This window comes from Tenrec ecaudatus, chromosome 2 (genome assembly GCF_050624435.1).
Source record: "Tenrec ecaudatus isolate mTenEca1 chromosome 2, mTenEca1.hap1, whole genome shotgun sequence".
In the NCBI taxonomy this organism is placed as follows: Eukaryota; Metazoa; Chordata; class Mammalia; order Afrosoricida; family Tenrecidae; genus Tenrec; species Tenrec ecaudatus.
Genome location: NC_134531.1, coordinates 130,483,853 through 130,499,636, shown reverse-complemented (window position 1 = coordinate 130,499,636; position 15,784 = coordinate 130,483,853).

Genomic DNA, 15,784 nt, shown 5'->3' with positions numbered 1-15,784 from the left:
AGAACTCAAAGGACATGTTGCATCAGACAAAACTGGTGTACAGACCTCTTTAAAGTATTGAAAAACAAGGGTGTGATTTTGAGGACTAGGTTGACGCAAGCCGGGTTGTTTCCAATTGCTTCATATGCATGTGAAATTTTGACATTGAGAACTGTGGTGCTAGTAAAGACTATCGAAAACACCAAGGACCACCAGAAGAACCAACAATTCTGTCAGGAAGAAATACAGCCACCATGCTCCTGAGAGGCACGAAGTATGAGGCTGGGTGCCACATACTTTGGACTGCTGAGGGAGACTGCAGGCTTGGTGCAGTAGCAGGGAATGAAAAGGAGGAAGACTCAAGAAAACAGATGAATACAGTGACTACATAGATGAGGTCAAACGTAAGAATAATTGTAAAAATGGCACAGCACCAGGTATTGTTTCATTCTGCTGTACATAAAGGCAGCATGAGTCAGAACCAACTCTACAGCACCTAACAAAGACACCTCGAGGGGGATGAGTGCCAGGAATGTAGGTGCAGGGATAGGATGGGCAGTGTAATATATGTTTAAATAATAATAACTATACATAATATATGAAGGGCTTATGAGGGCGGCCGCGTGGGGGAGGAAGGGAATAAAGAGGAGCTGATATCAGAGGGATCAAGAAGAAAGATAATGTTTTGAATCTGTTGATGGGAATATGTGTACATGTCCATTTGATATAATGGATTGTTATATATTAAAATAAAATGATTTATTAATAAAAACCTAATAAATATAAATTAGTTAATTAAAAGAGGCTGTGAAACTCTCAGAAACTAAATCCAGAATTATGGTGTTTAGGTCTCTTCAACAGATGTGGGGAATATTTTGGAGAAAAACAGAAGAAACTGAAAAGCTCAAAACCTCACACCAAAAGAAATCCTGGAAGATAAACAATAGGATAACCGAATTAGGCAGCGTGGTAAGAGGCCCAAAGGTAAGAATAAAAGAAATAGAAAGGCACATTAGTGAGCTCTGACAATCACTCTGACTGCAACTGACAAGAGAAAAAAAATCATCAAAGTGAAGGAATCTGAAGAAAGCCTGAGAACAAGGTGGGAGACTATCAAGAGAAACAACCTACATCTCATTAGGATTCTAAAGCAAAAAGTAACAACAATAATCTATGGAAAAAAATAGGAAGAGAAATCATGGAAGACATTTTCCCTTATCACAAAGGAGGGAAACATAGCTATGCAAGAAGTTGAAAGAGCTCCAAATAGGAAAGACCCCGGTGGAAAATGTCAGAACTTAATAGAGTAAGGCTATCCAATTTAAAAAAAAATGGAGAGAACACTAATGGCAGCAAGGGAAAAAAGAACAGTCACTTAAAATGGAAAATCGATAGCAATATATTTGGATTTCTCATTAGAAATTATATAGGCAAAAAGACAATGGAGTGACATATATTAAGTTTTGTAAAAAAAATTGCCAATCACATACCCTATAACCAACAAAATTATCCCTCAGCTATGACTGAAAACTACAGAAAATCTCTCTCATGAGCATAGATGTAAAAAGTCTCAACAAAATTCTGCTCAATAGAATCCAAAACTATGTATATATACACATAAATTCATTATGGTCAAGTGAGTGGGATTCATACCAGGCATAAAGGGATGGTTTATCATTAGAAAAACAATCAATATAATGTACCACCTAAATAAGACAAAAAGAAGAACCACTTAATCATATCAATACACACAGAAAAGGCATTTGACAATACTCAATGACCATTTCTGATAAAAAAAAACATTTAACAAAAATAGGAATAGAAGAAAACTGCTCAACATAGTAATGGCTATATGTGGAAAAACCAGCAGCTAACATCACATGCTCAATAAAGAAAAAAACGGAAAATTTCCCTGAGCATGGGAACCTGACAAAGATGCCCCTAATCACCACTGTTATTCAACATCACACTGAAAGCCTTAACCAGAGCCAAAGAGAAATCAAGGACATATAACGGGGCAAGGATGAAGTGAAACTCACTGTTTGCAGATAATATGATTTTATAGGTAGAAAATCCTAAAGACCCTACAAAAATGTTGTTAGCAATAATTGAGGGATTGGGTAAGGTAGCAGGGTACAAGATTAAGGAGAAGCAATCAGTTGAATCCCTATAGATCAGTGAGAGGGTGCTGAAACAGGTATCAAGAAAACAATACCATTCATAAGATCCATGCAGAAGATGAAATACCTAGGAATAGAGCTACGAAAAGAAACCACAGACCTATACAAAGCACTATAGAACATGATTTAAAGAAAACAAAAGAGACCTACCCAAATGGAAGGACACCCCAGGTTTATAGATAAGAGGATTTAATATGATAAAAAATGTCAATACTACCCAATACCAAACAATTCCAATCCAAATTCCAACTTTGTCCTTTAAGGAAATGGAAAAATGAATTATCAAATTCATTTGGAGTGGGAAGAGATCTAAGATAAGCTAAAACTCTTAAACAGGAGACAAAGTAGGTAACCTCATACTGTCTGACCTATCATTGTAAATTGACTAATGAAACAGAATAGAAAACCCAAACGTAAAGCCATCTACCTACTTGCTGCTGATTTTTGACAAAGGGCTAAAAAACATTAAATGGGAAAGAGACAGTGCCTTCAACAAATGGCGATGGCACAGTTGGTTTTTCATATGCAGAAGCATGAAACAGGACCCATACCTTACCCCATGCACAAAAGCACACTCAAGATGGATGAGAGACCTCATTGTAAATCCCACAGCTATATGGATCATCATGAGAAAACTGCTGGGTATATACCCCAAAGAAATAAGAGACACAACAGGAACAGACATATATGCTCCCATTTCTCGACATTCTGGCTAAACTTCAACATTGCTATGGTCAGAATCCATAGATAATCACTGTTAACAAGTAAGAAGTTACTTTATAAAGGATTTGCTGAGAAGTCTATGGCTTCAAAACTCAGACGCCACTGCTGTACTGCCTCCTGGGAATTGGTGAACGTTTGAGACAGAAAAGCTCATCTTGTCCCTCATAATAATTTAAAATTTATTTCAAAGTCACAAACATGTTTTTACAACCAAATGAAATTACCATGATCTGAATAATATCCTTTAAAATGTTTTAATTTTACTTGAGTCACATGTATATATGGAAAGAGCTGCATATGGTTTGAGAGCCTCAGTTTGAGGCCCCACACTCTATACAAGTTTTCAACAAGCTTGCGAAGTGTTCCAATCTGCGCTGAAACTTTCAGCACAATTGTAGCATAATGGTGAGAAAGAATAGCTAGCAAAGTGATTTGTGCTGCAGCCTTATTCTTGCTGCTAATAGCCTTTTGATTTACTCAGGAAAAAGTTTAAAACAGCATCAAGAATCTGGCATATTTTATTTCTAAAACCTAAATAAGCCCATGCAATCATGCACATTTTTGAAGTATGTGAGGCAAATGGCTAATACATTCAACCATTAAGAGATTGGAGGCCTAAGTTCACGCAGAGGTGCTTCATACGATGGGCTTCAGCTTTCCGCAAATCAGCCATTTAGCGTAAGGAAATAGAGGAAAGGAGTAGGAGGCAAAGTGCATACAGAGAAGCCTAAGTACAGACATGTACATATGTAAATATGATTATGGGGGAAATAGACTTATGTGCATATATTTATAGGTTCAGTAGTAGGGTAGCAGAGGGACATTGGGCCTCCTCACGCACACTCCCTCAATACAATAGCATCTCACCCAGCTAAACGGTCATTGCATGATACCCACCTTCCCGACATGATCACTGAAGACAGATAGATGTGTGCATAAGCAAATGTGGTGAAGAAAGCTGATGGTGCCTGGATATCAAAAAGATATAGTGTCTGGGGTCTTAAAGACTTGAAGGCAAACAAGCGACCATATAGCTCAGAAGCAACAAAGCCCACAGAGAAGAAGCACACAGCCTAAGTAAATACAAGGTGTTGAATGGACTAGATAGCAGACACCAAGGAACAAAAACAATCATTGTGTGATCACCTTCCTCACATAAACGCTGAAGACGAAGGTGTGCATAAGCAAGTGTGGTGAAGAAGGCTGATGGTGCCCGGCTACTGAGAGATATAGTGTCTGGGGACTTAAAGGCTTGAAAGTAAACAAGCGGCCATCTAGCCCAGAAGCAACAAAGCCCACACGGAAGCAGCACACCAGCATGGGTGATCATGAAGGGCAGAGGAGACCAGGTTTCAAACAACAAAGGCAGGGGTGGGCGGGGGGGGGGGGGAGGAATCACATCACCGTGAATGAGGGGGAGTGCATGATGGGGACCCAATGCCCATCTGTAAACAGCTGGACATCCCTTGCAGAGAGGTAGTGGGGAGGAGATAAGTCACTCAGGGTTCAGTGTAGCAACAATGAAAACTGAAAACCTTCCTCTAGTTCTTGAACGCTTCCTCCCCTCCCAATTATCATGACCCCAATTCTACCTCGTGAACCTGGTTAGACCAGAGGATGTACAGCGGTGCAGTAGGGATCTGGAAACACAAGGAATCTAGGATGGATGAACCCCTTAACACCAGCGGTGGGAGTGGCGACACCGGGAGGGAAGGGGGTATAGAAAGGGAGAACCGATCTTGGAGATCTATGTGTAACCTCCTCTCTGGGAGATGGGCAATGGGAAGGTGGGTGAGGGGACACGCCGGGCAGTGTAAGATAAGATAAAATAATTATTTATAAACTATTAAGGAAGCAGGGGGAAGGGGGAAGTGGGGAGGGGTGGGGAGGGGGAAAAAAGGAAATCGAGCTGATTCCAGGAACCCAAGTGGAAGGCGAATTTTGAGAATGACGAGGGCAATGAATGTATAAGGGTGCTTTGCTCAATTGATGTATTTATGGATTGTGATAAGAGTTGTAGGAGCCCCAATATAAAGAAAAAAAACCCTAAGGAACAGAATTTTACTAACACCTGAGGTTACTTATAAGTAAAAATTGATTTCCTGATGACTAATTTTGGGTTCAAAGTACACAGGAAAACATGCAGCAAAATGCGTTGCTTCAGGGCACAGAAGGACTTCACTATCATTATCAGGCAAGTCATAATTTATCCTCAAAACGACTTCCTGCCATCTAGCACATATGTGTCACTCAAAGATATTTCAAAAGTCTGTTACCTCCTGAATTCCATGTTGTACTAATAGGGTCAACGATGGACTCAAAGGTTGAGAACAATTGTGAGGCTGGCACCAGGGCCTGGCAGGATTCAGTTCTGTGATACATGGGGTTGGCATGAGGTGTAACAGGCTTGGGTGGCACTAAGTTGGGGGTTGGGGTTATCACATCATGGTATCCATCTGGGAGGATATCCTTCAAGACAATGAAATAGGCAATGTTTCTGCTAAATAAATTACAGAGTCAAAGAATTTATGGAGTTTTGACACAAAATCAAAACCATACATTATGGTCCTTTTTACGTGAAAGTAAACTATTTCTTATGTTTGCATTAATTACTATTACATTGCCCCCTCTAGAAGGATATAGTATGTTTTAGGACATGATTGCTGCTTGAGAGGCACCCTCTTTATCTGAATCAGATAAACTTTACACAGTACTTCACGGTAATTTCTAAACTTTTATTGTGCCTATGTTTCCAGGGCTTGGAGAAACCGGCATTTAGTTCTGACTTTCTCTCATTAAGTGTGAACTGGCTGATGCATGATTCATATTCTAGAACAGAGACTACCGCTGAAACTCAAGAGACTGACAGATAAATTGCTTGGTAGTCAGTCAGTGATGGCGCACCATTGGCCAGTGTATGTTCTCTATGAACATATCCAGGAAATACAGAACTCTGACTCAAAGCAGAAGAATCAGTGCCTTTAAATTATGATGCCAGCAAAGAATATTGAAAGTACCATGTACGGTCAAAAGATCAAGCAAATATATATGGGAAAACATACAGCAGAATGTCCTTTAGGGGCAAAGATGGTCTGATTTTGTCTCACATACTTTGTTGTCTGGACAGACCAGTCTCTGGAAAAGGGCATCGTGCATGGTAAAGTAGAGGGATAGAGAGAAAGAGGAAGATCCTCCAGGATTGACAGAGTGGCTCCAACAATGGGCTTCACCATAAGAACAATTGTGAGGCCTGCACAGGACCGGCTAGTGTTTGCTCTGCTGTACTCAGCAGCACTATCAGTTAGAACAGACTTGATGGAATCTACCAACTGGATTCAAAAGTACAAATACAAAGTGGGCGTCTCAATATTACGTCCAATAACACACACACATATTGTTTCATTCTATGCCTCTTGTGTCGCTAAGTTAGATGTCTTTGTACATGGATAAAAAGAAACCTGGTATTCAGCAATCTCAAAATCCCAACTGCATAGTCTTCTCCCTAGGTAAAAAATTCTAAAGACTGATTCATTTTTGCCTACACAAATAATGACAATACAATAAACTCACTGTTTTGCTAATCTCAAAGCATTTCACTATCTCTCAAATCTACTTGTAGTAAGCTTGAATATTTGATGTCCTAGTACACAGATGCATTCAAGAGAAAACAAAGCAAAAAAGGTGAAAGTCACTCGGTAATGGCATAAAAAGCTTCTGATAATCTAGATATGGAGTTGACAAATATTGCTTCAATATGGTAATTCAGATGTTAGCATAGGTGGTCTATGTATTCTGAATGCTCTTCAATGAATAGGGATTACTTTTATAGTAATAAAAACTAGAAAATTCTTCATAAAAAAGGATTTCCCAGGTATTTCATTTGGGGAACATATTCTAGAATTGATATTGAGGTATATACATAATAAAAATGATAATTCATGATCATGACTTTGAGACAAAAAGCAGTAATTGAATTACCCTTAGTATTCTCTATGCAATATGTCAGCAAAGAGTAAAATATATTTTCAGATGTTTTTATCAGGAAATGTTCCTTTAAACCATTTGATGTTTGTGGTAGTTGGATAATCTGGCGTCATCTTGTTAAGGGGTGAGCTGAACTCTGAGGAGTGAGTGAATGGAGTGAGTTCTGAGGCGCTCCGGAGGAGAGTGTGACAATGTACACAGGGAGGGGCGGTGGTGGCCAGTGTATGGGATCTGCTGAGAACAATCTGCTGAGACCAATGTCACTGGCAGAACTTGACCTACAGCTGAGAATTGAAAGATAAAAATGGAAAGGAAAATTGAGTTTGTATTACAGAGGGCTCTAAACCAGATTAAAGGGAGCATATCTTTCTCTAATTCTCTGGAACAAAATAATGCTTTGAACATGGCAAGAATAAGGTGAAGTAAGTACTTGAGTAAGATTTATTTGACGCTGGTGTGCTGTCTGGTCTGGCACAGACAGGAATGGGTGCTCTTTTACTAAAGCACCTTCCTGGGACTGAGTTTCAGGAACAGGCAAAGACATGTTCCAAATGCAGAGCTGGCAAGCTCTACTCCCTGCTCTTTATTTTGGGGGCCAAGAAGAAATGGAAGTCAAGATTTCTCTAGGATTTGAGCCTGGTTTGCTGTGGGACAGAGAGGATTAGAAGGGCAGCCAATATTTAGGACTATTATGTGTTCAGGTTCAGTTTGAAGTGGGGGGTAGAAGAGCCAAAGAGAAACATCAGGAAGAAAACGAAGGATGTGTTCCTGGAAACATGTACAGTGCAGGAAAACAGCATCATTGTCATTAGTCAGTAGAAATGGAAATAGTTATTCTGAACAAAAGGCTAGACAGAAGAGTTTCTTTGTCTGCTCCTGCACCCAGGCATAGGAATTGAAAAGATGATGTTATATGTGCACAGCAGGGAAGAAGAAAATCCCATTTAGATGTAAACGAGGCGGGGTCCTGAAGGCAATTAGTTCAGAGACAGAAGGTGGTAGGCGGCCCTGACCCTTTTCTATCCCAATCCTCCCCATTCAACCACCCTTGAAGAGAAGCAAAAGGAAATCTGTCTTCCCAGATTCATTCACTCTGGTTTCCGCAAGTGTTTAGCTAAACGATTCTGAGGGAGGCATATCGTACTTACTTGAAAATCTCTCATCCACACCAGCACCTGTTCTAACGGGTATTTTGACACGTGTTAAGAACCTGGGACTACTTGTGCTGTGGAAAAAATGTGCTAGGGGAAATTATTAAACACCCCACTACAGCATTGATGAGCAAAACAGCTATGGTAAAATCTACAATTCTTTCCCCTTGATTCTTAAACCAAAAGAAGATTGAAAACAAACAAAAACCTTTGTTTTAAAGGATTTTGGCCACCTTTAGTGGTGGCAAAATCTATCTTACCTGAATTATGAGGCTGCTGATTATTTTTTGTTGTTGTTGGAGAGGTTTAAACAAATATTTGTGCGAACAATAATATATTTCACTGTAGATGTTATGTAATTTGATAGTCTAGCCACTCCACTCCCCACTAGTAACTATATATATATGTTTATCACATTTTTTCTCTCCCTCCCCCAATCAAAATATCTGCATCATATATTTTTGAAAACTGCAAACATTTCTGAATGCTGAAACACTTCTGACTTTAACTTAGAGACTAGATTGTGGACTAGTCCATTTTAGGTTACATCTTCACCATCCACAATGCATTAAGGAATAGACATATGCTCTGTCATTTTTGAAAGGGCAACTGATAGGTTTATTTTTCTTCCTCCCGTTCAGTTCTAGTTTAGGTTTGGTCTCACGGAATATGAAGGAATGCAGCTCACCTACGCTTGAAGTCAGGTGCTTTCTCTGACAGAGACTTCAGAGATGCTGATCATGCACAGTATTTTACTCAGGGAACAAAGCTATAAGATGTGCACAAGAGAATCTGGGAGTCCTAAAGGATTTGTGTTCAGAATTCAGAACAAGATGAACCTTTCTTTACATGTAATTCTTCTACTTAAATGATATAAATACTATATGTAGGCTTTTCATTTCTTGTCCAAAGGTAGTGTACTTCAAAGAGCATGTTGTATATGTAATATATTTTAATATGTTACATATTATATATATACTTTTTATTCCCTCCATTTTCATTAGCTTTGAAAGACAGATTTATCAATTTGTTTTCACAAAGGTGAAAATGATTAATCAGGAGGCTTAATTGTCATTTATGAGTAGATAATAAACTTTTAGTTAAGCAATTAATTTCTAAGAGTGCCACTTTCATGGTAAGTTAGCTGACTGGAAGAATTGGGAAGGAGTGAAGTGAGTGTTTCATGTTCTTGAAATCTTATTGTAATCCATCCGTTTGTCGGTTTGTCCTACTGTGGTGCCTTGTGAGTTGCTGTGATGCTAGAAGCTATGTCCTTGGTATTTCAAATGCCACTGGGACACCCAAAGAGAACAGTCTCAGCAGAGCTTCCAGATTTACTACCAACAACCAGGAAGGACTTGGCCCCCTAATTAGAAGGAAGGAGCCACTGACAACCTTAGGCAGTGTCAGATACTGAAGGCCTAATTAATGGAACAGACGTTATTGGAGATAGTTCCATAGGATGAGCCCCTTGGGTTGGAGGTGACTGGAAATGTGACTGAGCGGAGGCTGCTTTCTGAGAGAGTCGTCCAGTTTGGTGAAGTAGCCGGCTAACGCCTTTGGAAGGTGGCCCTTAGGGATCTTCATTACCTGATGGGGCACAACCCAACGTAAGGATAAAACAGGTGCAATAATCTGGTAATAATTGGAACTCAGAAAGTGTGAAGTATAAATTTAGGAAAATTGGAAGTGGCCAAAATCAGAAGTTGAAATAGAACCCATAAAGATCGATGTCCTAGGCATTACTGAGCTGGAATGGACTAGTATTGGCCATCTTGAGTCAGAAAATCATGATTTGCTATGCCAGGTATAACACAATCAAGAATGTGTGGCATTCATGGTCAAAGAGGACATTGCAACATCAACCATGAAGTACAATGCTGTTTGCGATAGGATTATATCTATTCACCTTCAAGGAAATCCATTCAATACAACTATTATTCAAATTTATGCACCAATACCAAAAGTTAGTGATAAAAATTTGAAGAATTCTACCAATGATTTTAATCATAAATTAATCAAATGTGGAATCAAGATGCATTGATAATTATTAGTGATTGGAGCGCAAAGGTTGAAAACAAAGAGGAAGGAATGGCACTTGGAAAATATGGTCTCAGTGATAGAAAAAAAGATGGAAATTTCATGATGGAATTTTGCAAAACTAAACATTTTCACAGCAAAAATATTTTAAAATAACAGAAAAAGTAGTCTTATATATAGACTTCTCCAGAGGGAATACAAAACAATCAAACTGATTACAGCTGCCTGAAGAGACAAATTGAGGAAATATCAGCAGCCAAATGTAGACCGGAGGTTGACTTTAGAACATATCATCAATGGATCATGTGTATGTTCAAGGTAATGTTGAAGAAACTTAAAAAAAATTCCACAGGAGCCAAAATACATCCTTGAGCGTATCCCACCTTAATTTTGAAAACATCTCAAGAACGGATTTGATGCATTGAATATTAATGTCAGAAGGCCTGATGAGCTGGTGGAGGACATCAAGAACATTGTAGATAAAGACAACAAAAACAAACAAACAAAAACCAGGAAAGAAAGAAAAGATCTACATGAATGATTGAAGCTACTCTGAAATTGGCTTTTAATTGTAGAGTACCTAAAGTAAATGGAAGAAATGATGAAGTCAAAGAGCTGAAGAGAAAATTTCAAAGGGCAGCTCAATAATGCAAAACCAAATATTATAATGTAATGTGCAAAGACATAGAATTTGAAAAACGAAAGGGACGAATATATTCAACATATCTTAAATTAAAATAACTCAAGAAAAAATTCAAACCCTGAGTTGAAATATTGAAAGAGTCTATAGCTCAAGTATCGATGGATGCAGGAAGCATCGGAAGATGATGGAAAGAAGTACTCAGAGCACACTGAGGCACTCACCAAGAAGAACCAGTCGACATTGCACCAGCTCAGGAGGTAGCTAGAATATGAGCAGGAATGAGCATTGCTGATGGAAAACATTTAAGCTGCACTGAAAGTATTAGTTAAAAGCAAAGCTCCAGAAATTGATATCATACCAATTGAAATGTTTCGAGAAGCAGATAAAGCAGTGGAAGCAGTCATTCCTTTTTGTCAGGAACTTTGAAATGCAGCTACTTGGCCAACTGACTGGAAGAGATACATATTTGTACCAATTATAACAGCAGTTCTAAACCTGTGGGGTGCGACCCATTTGGGGGTCAAACAACCCATTCACGGGGGACACCCAATTCATAACACTAGCAGTTAAGAAGTAGCAAAAAATAACTTTATGTTGCGGGGGGGTCACCACAATATGAGGAACTATATTAAAGGGTTGTGGCATTGGGAAGGTTGAGAACCACTGAATTATAATGAAAAATGACCCAAAGGAGTCCCAAAGAATGCTCAAATTCTATAACAATATAATTGATAGCACATGCAAGTAAAATTTTGCTGAAGATCATCTGACAATAGTTGCAGTAGTAAAGTGACAGAGAGCTGACAGGTTCACACAGGATTCAGAAGTGGACATAGAACACGGGACAACACTATTGATGTCAGATGAATCTTGGATAAAAACAGAGAATACTGGAAGGGTGTTTGTTTGTGCTTTATTTACTATGCATTTCACTGTGTGGATCATAACAACCATGAGTAACTACGAGAAGAATGGGAATTCCAGAACACATCCCTGAGCTCCTGTGGACCTTGCGCACGGATCAAGAGGAAGTGGTCTGAATGAAACAAGGGAATACTGCATTGTTTAAAATCAAGACAGGTGTGCATCAAGGTTGGATCCTCCTATCATACTTATTCAATCAGTATTCTAAGCAAATCATCAGAAAAATTGTCATGTATGAAAGAATATGATATCAAGATTGAAGGAAGTAATATGAAGATGGCACAACCATGCTTGCTAAAAGTGAGGAGGACTTGAAGTAACTTGCTGATGAAGTTCAAGTATTGCAGCCTTCAGTCTGGATTAGGATTCAATGTAAAGAAAACCCAAATCATCACAACTGGATCAATAAGTAACAACATGATAAATGAAGAAAAATTTGAAGCTGCCAAGAATTTTGTCTTGCTTGGATCTACAAGCAATGCTCATGGACACAGCAGTCAAGAGCTCAAGGTAAATCTGCTGCACAAGACTTCTTTAGAGGATTGAAAACAAGGATAATACTTTGAGGACTAAGGTGCGCCTGACCCAAGCCAGGGTATTTTCAGTTGCCTCATATGCCTGTGAAAGTCGGACACTGAATAAAGACGGTCTGAGATGAACCCATGCATTCGCATTGTGGTGCTGGAGAAGAATATTGAAAGTAGTGTGGATTGATCAAAGCGTGGATTGATCAAAGGACAAATCAATCTGTCTTGGAAGAAGTACAGCCAGCATGCTTCTTGGAGGCAAGCACGGCAATAATTTGTCTTACATATTTTGGACATATTGTCAGGAGAGATCTGTCCCTGGAGAACATCGTGTTGGGCAAAGTGGAGGAGCTGCAAAAAAGGCGGCCCTGGAGAAGATGGATTGAAACCATTGTCGAATAAGCCAGTTCACGCAGGAGCCTGTGGAAGGAAGCGTCTCTGGTGGTTCTGACTGCCTCGCGGAACTGAGGAGCAGCTTCGAGGCTCCCACCAGTCACGATGGGCAAAGGAGACCCCAACAAGCCGCGGGGCAAGATGTCCTCGTGTGCCTTCTTCGTGCAGACCTGCCTGGAAGAGCACAAGAAGCAGCAACTTCGTCAACTTCGGCAGTTCTCCAAGAAGTGTTTCCGAGAGATGGAAGACCATGTCTGCCAAGAAGTCGAAGTTTGAAGATATGGCAAAAAGTGGCAAAGCACGCTATGACAGGGAGATGAAAAATTACGTGCCCCCCGAAGGCGATAAGAAGGGAAAGAAAAAAGATCCCAATGCCCCTAAAAGACCGCCATCTGCTTTCTAACAACGACGAAAACAGTGGCACTGTTTCTAAGGCTACACCAGAAAAAAGACACTGGAAAATACTGCTGTGAGTTTAAAAAGAAAACAGAACGACTTAGCTGATATTTACTTGAAATAAGTTAAACAAATTATAAGAAGCTCAGATTATAATGTAACTTTCTCATGAAATGATTATCACAAATGTATCTAGGTATATATCACTACCATAAGTGAGAAATGAACATGAAGAATACTTATCTACTTTTTAGAAATAATTTTAATGATAAAGTTATCATCTATTATCTATTAAAATCATTTTGGTGAAAATTTACAGAGAAAATTAATTTTCTGTTCAACAATTTATATGTATTTTATTATATATATTTTATTTCATAACTTTATTTGAATCCCCCTCTGTGTAACAGCACGCTTCCCACTTCCTCCATGGGTTCCCTACTCGTATTCTTGTCCTTCCCTGCTTTCTGAATTTAGCTTCTGGGCACATGTTGCCCTGTGGGTCTCATGGTTACAAGCCTCCCTTTTGTTTGGTTGAAAGCTGATGGGGACTGGGAAGTTCAGTGGTGGCTTGAATTGTGTCTAATGACATAGTCTTGGGGTCCCACTGGTCTATCAGATAGTTAAGAGTGGTCTCTGTACGGTTTTGAATTTAGTTCTTCATTTTCCAGGCCCTTCTACTGTGACGCCAATCAGAGGGAGTAGCTGCATAGCAGGAGCTGGCACCAATTAGTTTTTCTGATCTCGGGCTAGTAAGAAGGCTTATCGTCTGAGTTGTCATTTTTGTAACTCCTCTATGTGCCTGAATGCATGAATACAAGGTTTTCATGACAAGTGAACTCTACAATCCTAGGCATTCCTCTGGCATTGTTAAAATGCAGCTACTCCTTCCTCACTGGGAAGCATAGAAATCAGGAGTTGAAATATAGGAGAAATACTGCTCAGAACTGCGCATTCCACTCCATACACAAACATGCAAACATGGCCCCTAGATCATTAACAGTTGAGCAAAACTGCAAGCAGTGACACAATGCTTCCTATGCTCCCTGGACCACTCCGGCAAGTCTAGTAGTTTAGAACACACGTTAGTTAGCTAAGGTCATGGGTGTGTTAGGAACGCACGTTTGGCATCAACATTGCTGTTTTAAGGCACGTGGTAAGCTAGGTGTCCCGTTGCCGTCGTGTTAGGCATTGTACATTTCATCTGCATGTGTCAGCTGCATATTATCATGCATTTCATAGCACCTGAACACTTGCATTTAAGACCTGCCCGATGACTTTTTTTATAGTGCCTTTTACATGAAGTCTAAATGCAAGATTTTTAGGTCTAATGAAATACATTATTCATCTCAGCCTTATCTCTCCCCGGAATTCAAGGTGATATATATCAGCAATCACTATGAGTCATAAATTATCTGACATCTTGATTCAAAGACATCATTTTCTCTACTTATTTTCTTGAGCCACCGGAGGAGTTAAAAAGTTTGGGGGAAGAGAAAAGAGAAGAATTCTGTCAAGTACCTGATCAATCAATGCCTTAAAATAATGGTTTTGCTGTTCAAATGTTTTCCTTGTCATTCTAGTTTCACAAGAAGTTGCTTTGTACAATGATGACTAAATAAAACTCATATGGTTATTTTTATTTGTTTAGTAAATGACAAAAAAAGTGTCACAGTGAGGCTGTGCTTGAAATATTAATCTGGAGCTTATTCAGAGAAGATATTCTACAACTAGTGAATTTTTAATATGTTTTGCTGTATAAGCGGCAAATTATTTTAAAAAGACGTGATTTTAAATGAAAGAAACTTACTTATGTGTAATTTAGTAAAAAGTTTTTCAACTGGTCTTTAATGTTTTGGGGCCCACATCACTAAAACCTAATGCAAAAAACATTGTACGCCTTAACTTTAAGGCTTCTTGGCCTGAGAATAACTCACTTATACAAATCCATAATTGTTTATGAATTATTATGACTTTATAATATATCTGTTTTTCAGTTCAGTTTACAGATCATGTAATTGTTCACTATTTTTCTGTGGAGGAGATATAAAAAAGACTATTAACATTGTGATTTAATAAAAATTTGAGGAACTTCTATTTATGCATAAGTACTTTATGTCATCCAGATATTTGGGATGCTAGGAGATACCTTGAAAAAAGTGATTTTTGGGTGAGAGAGGATGAACAGCATTTGTTGCCTGTGATTTGGATTTTCTATATAGGATTTTCTAGTTTGTAAAAAGCTACATTCCAGTGGTTGATTTCAGAACTTTAAAATATAATTTTTCCCTAGTAATAGTAGCAGGACAGTGAAAACGAGGAAGACCTTTGACAAGATGGATTGACGGAGGGGCTGTTTTCATGGGCTCAAGCATAAGAGCGACTGAGAAGACAGCCCAGGACTGTTGCGCATCGGGTCTCTGTGAGTCGGCATTGGCTTTCTGGCACCTGCTGACTACAGCAATAGGCTCAAGGCTTTTATTTATTTTGTTCCATGTTGGGCTACACATCCAAATTAATTAATTTGTGGATACTGACCAAAAAAAACCCCTCAGAGACTATAATTCTTTATAGGAGTAGAAAGATTCATCTTTCTTCCTTGGAGCAGCTGGTGCTTTTGAACTGTGGACCTCGCGCTTAGTAGCCCAATGCATAACCACTATGCCACCAGGGCTCCCGTGAACACTAAGATATTAATCTAATTCAGTTGTCTGAGAAATGAGATGATTTTACTGACAAATCAAGAATCATTTATGCATGAGAGGTAATAGGATTCTGGATTTGGCGAGGAGTTTTTCCCAGGACTTGAGGAACCATAAACTTTATAAACTTCATAAGGCACCC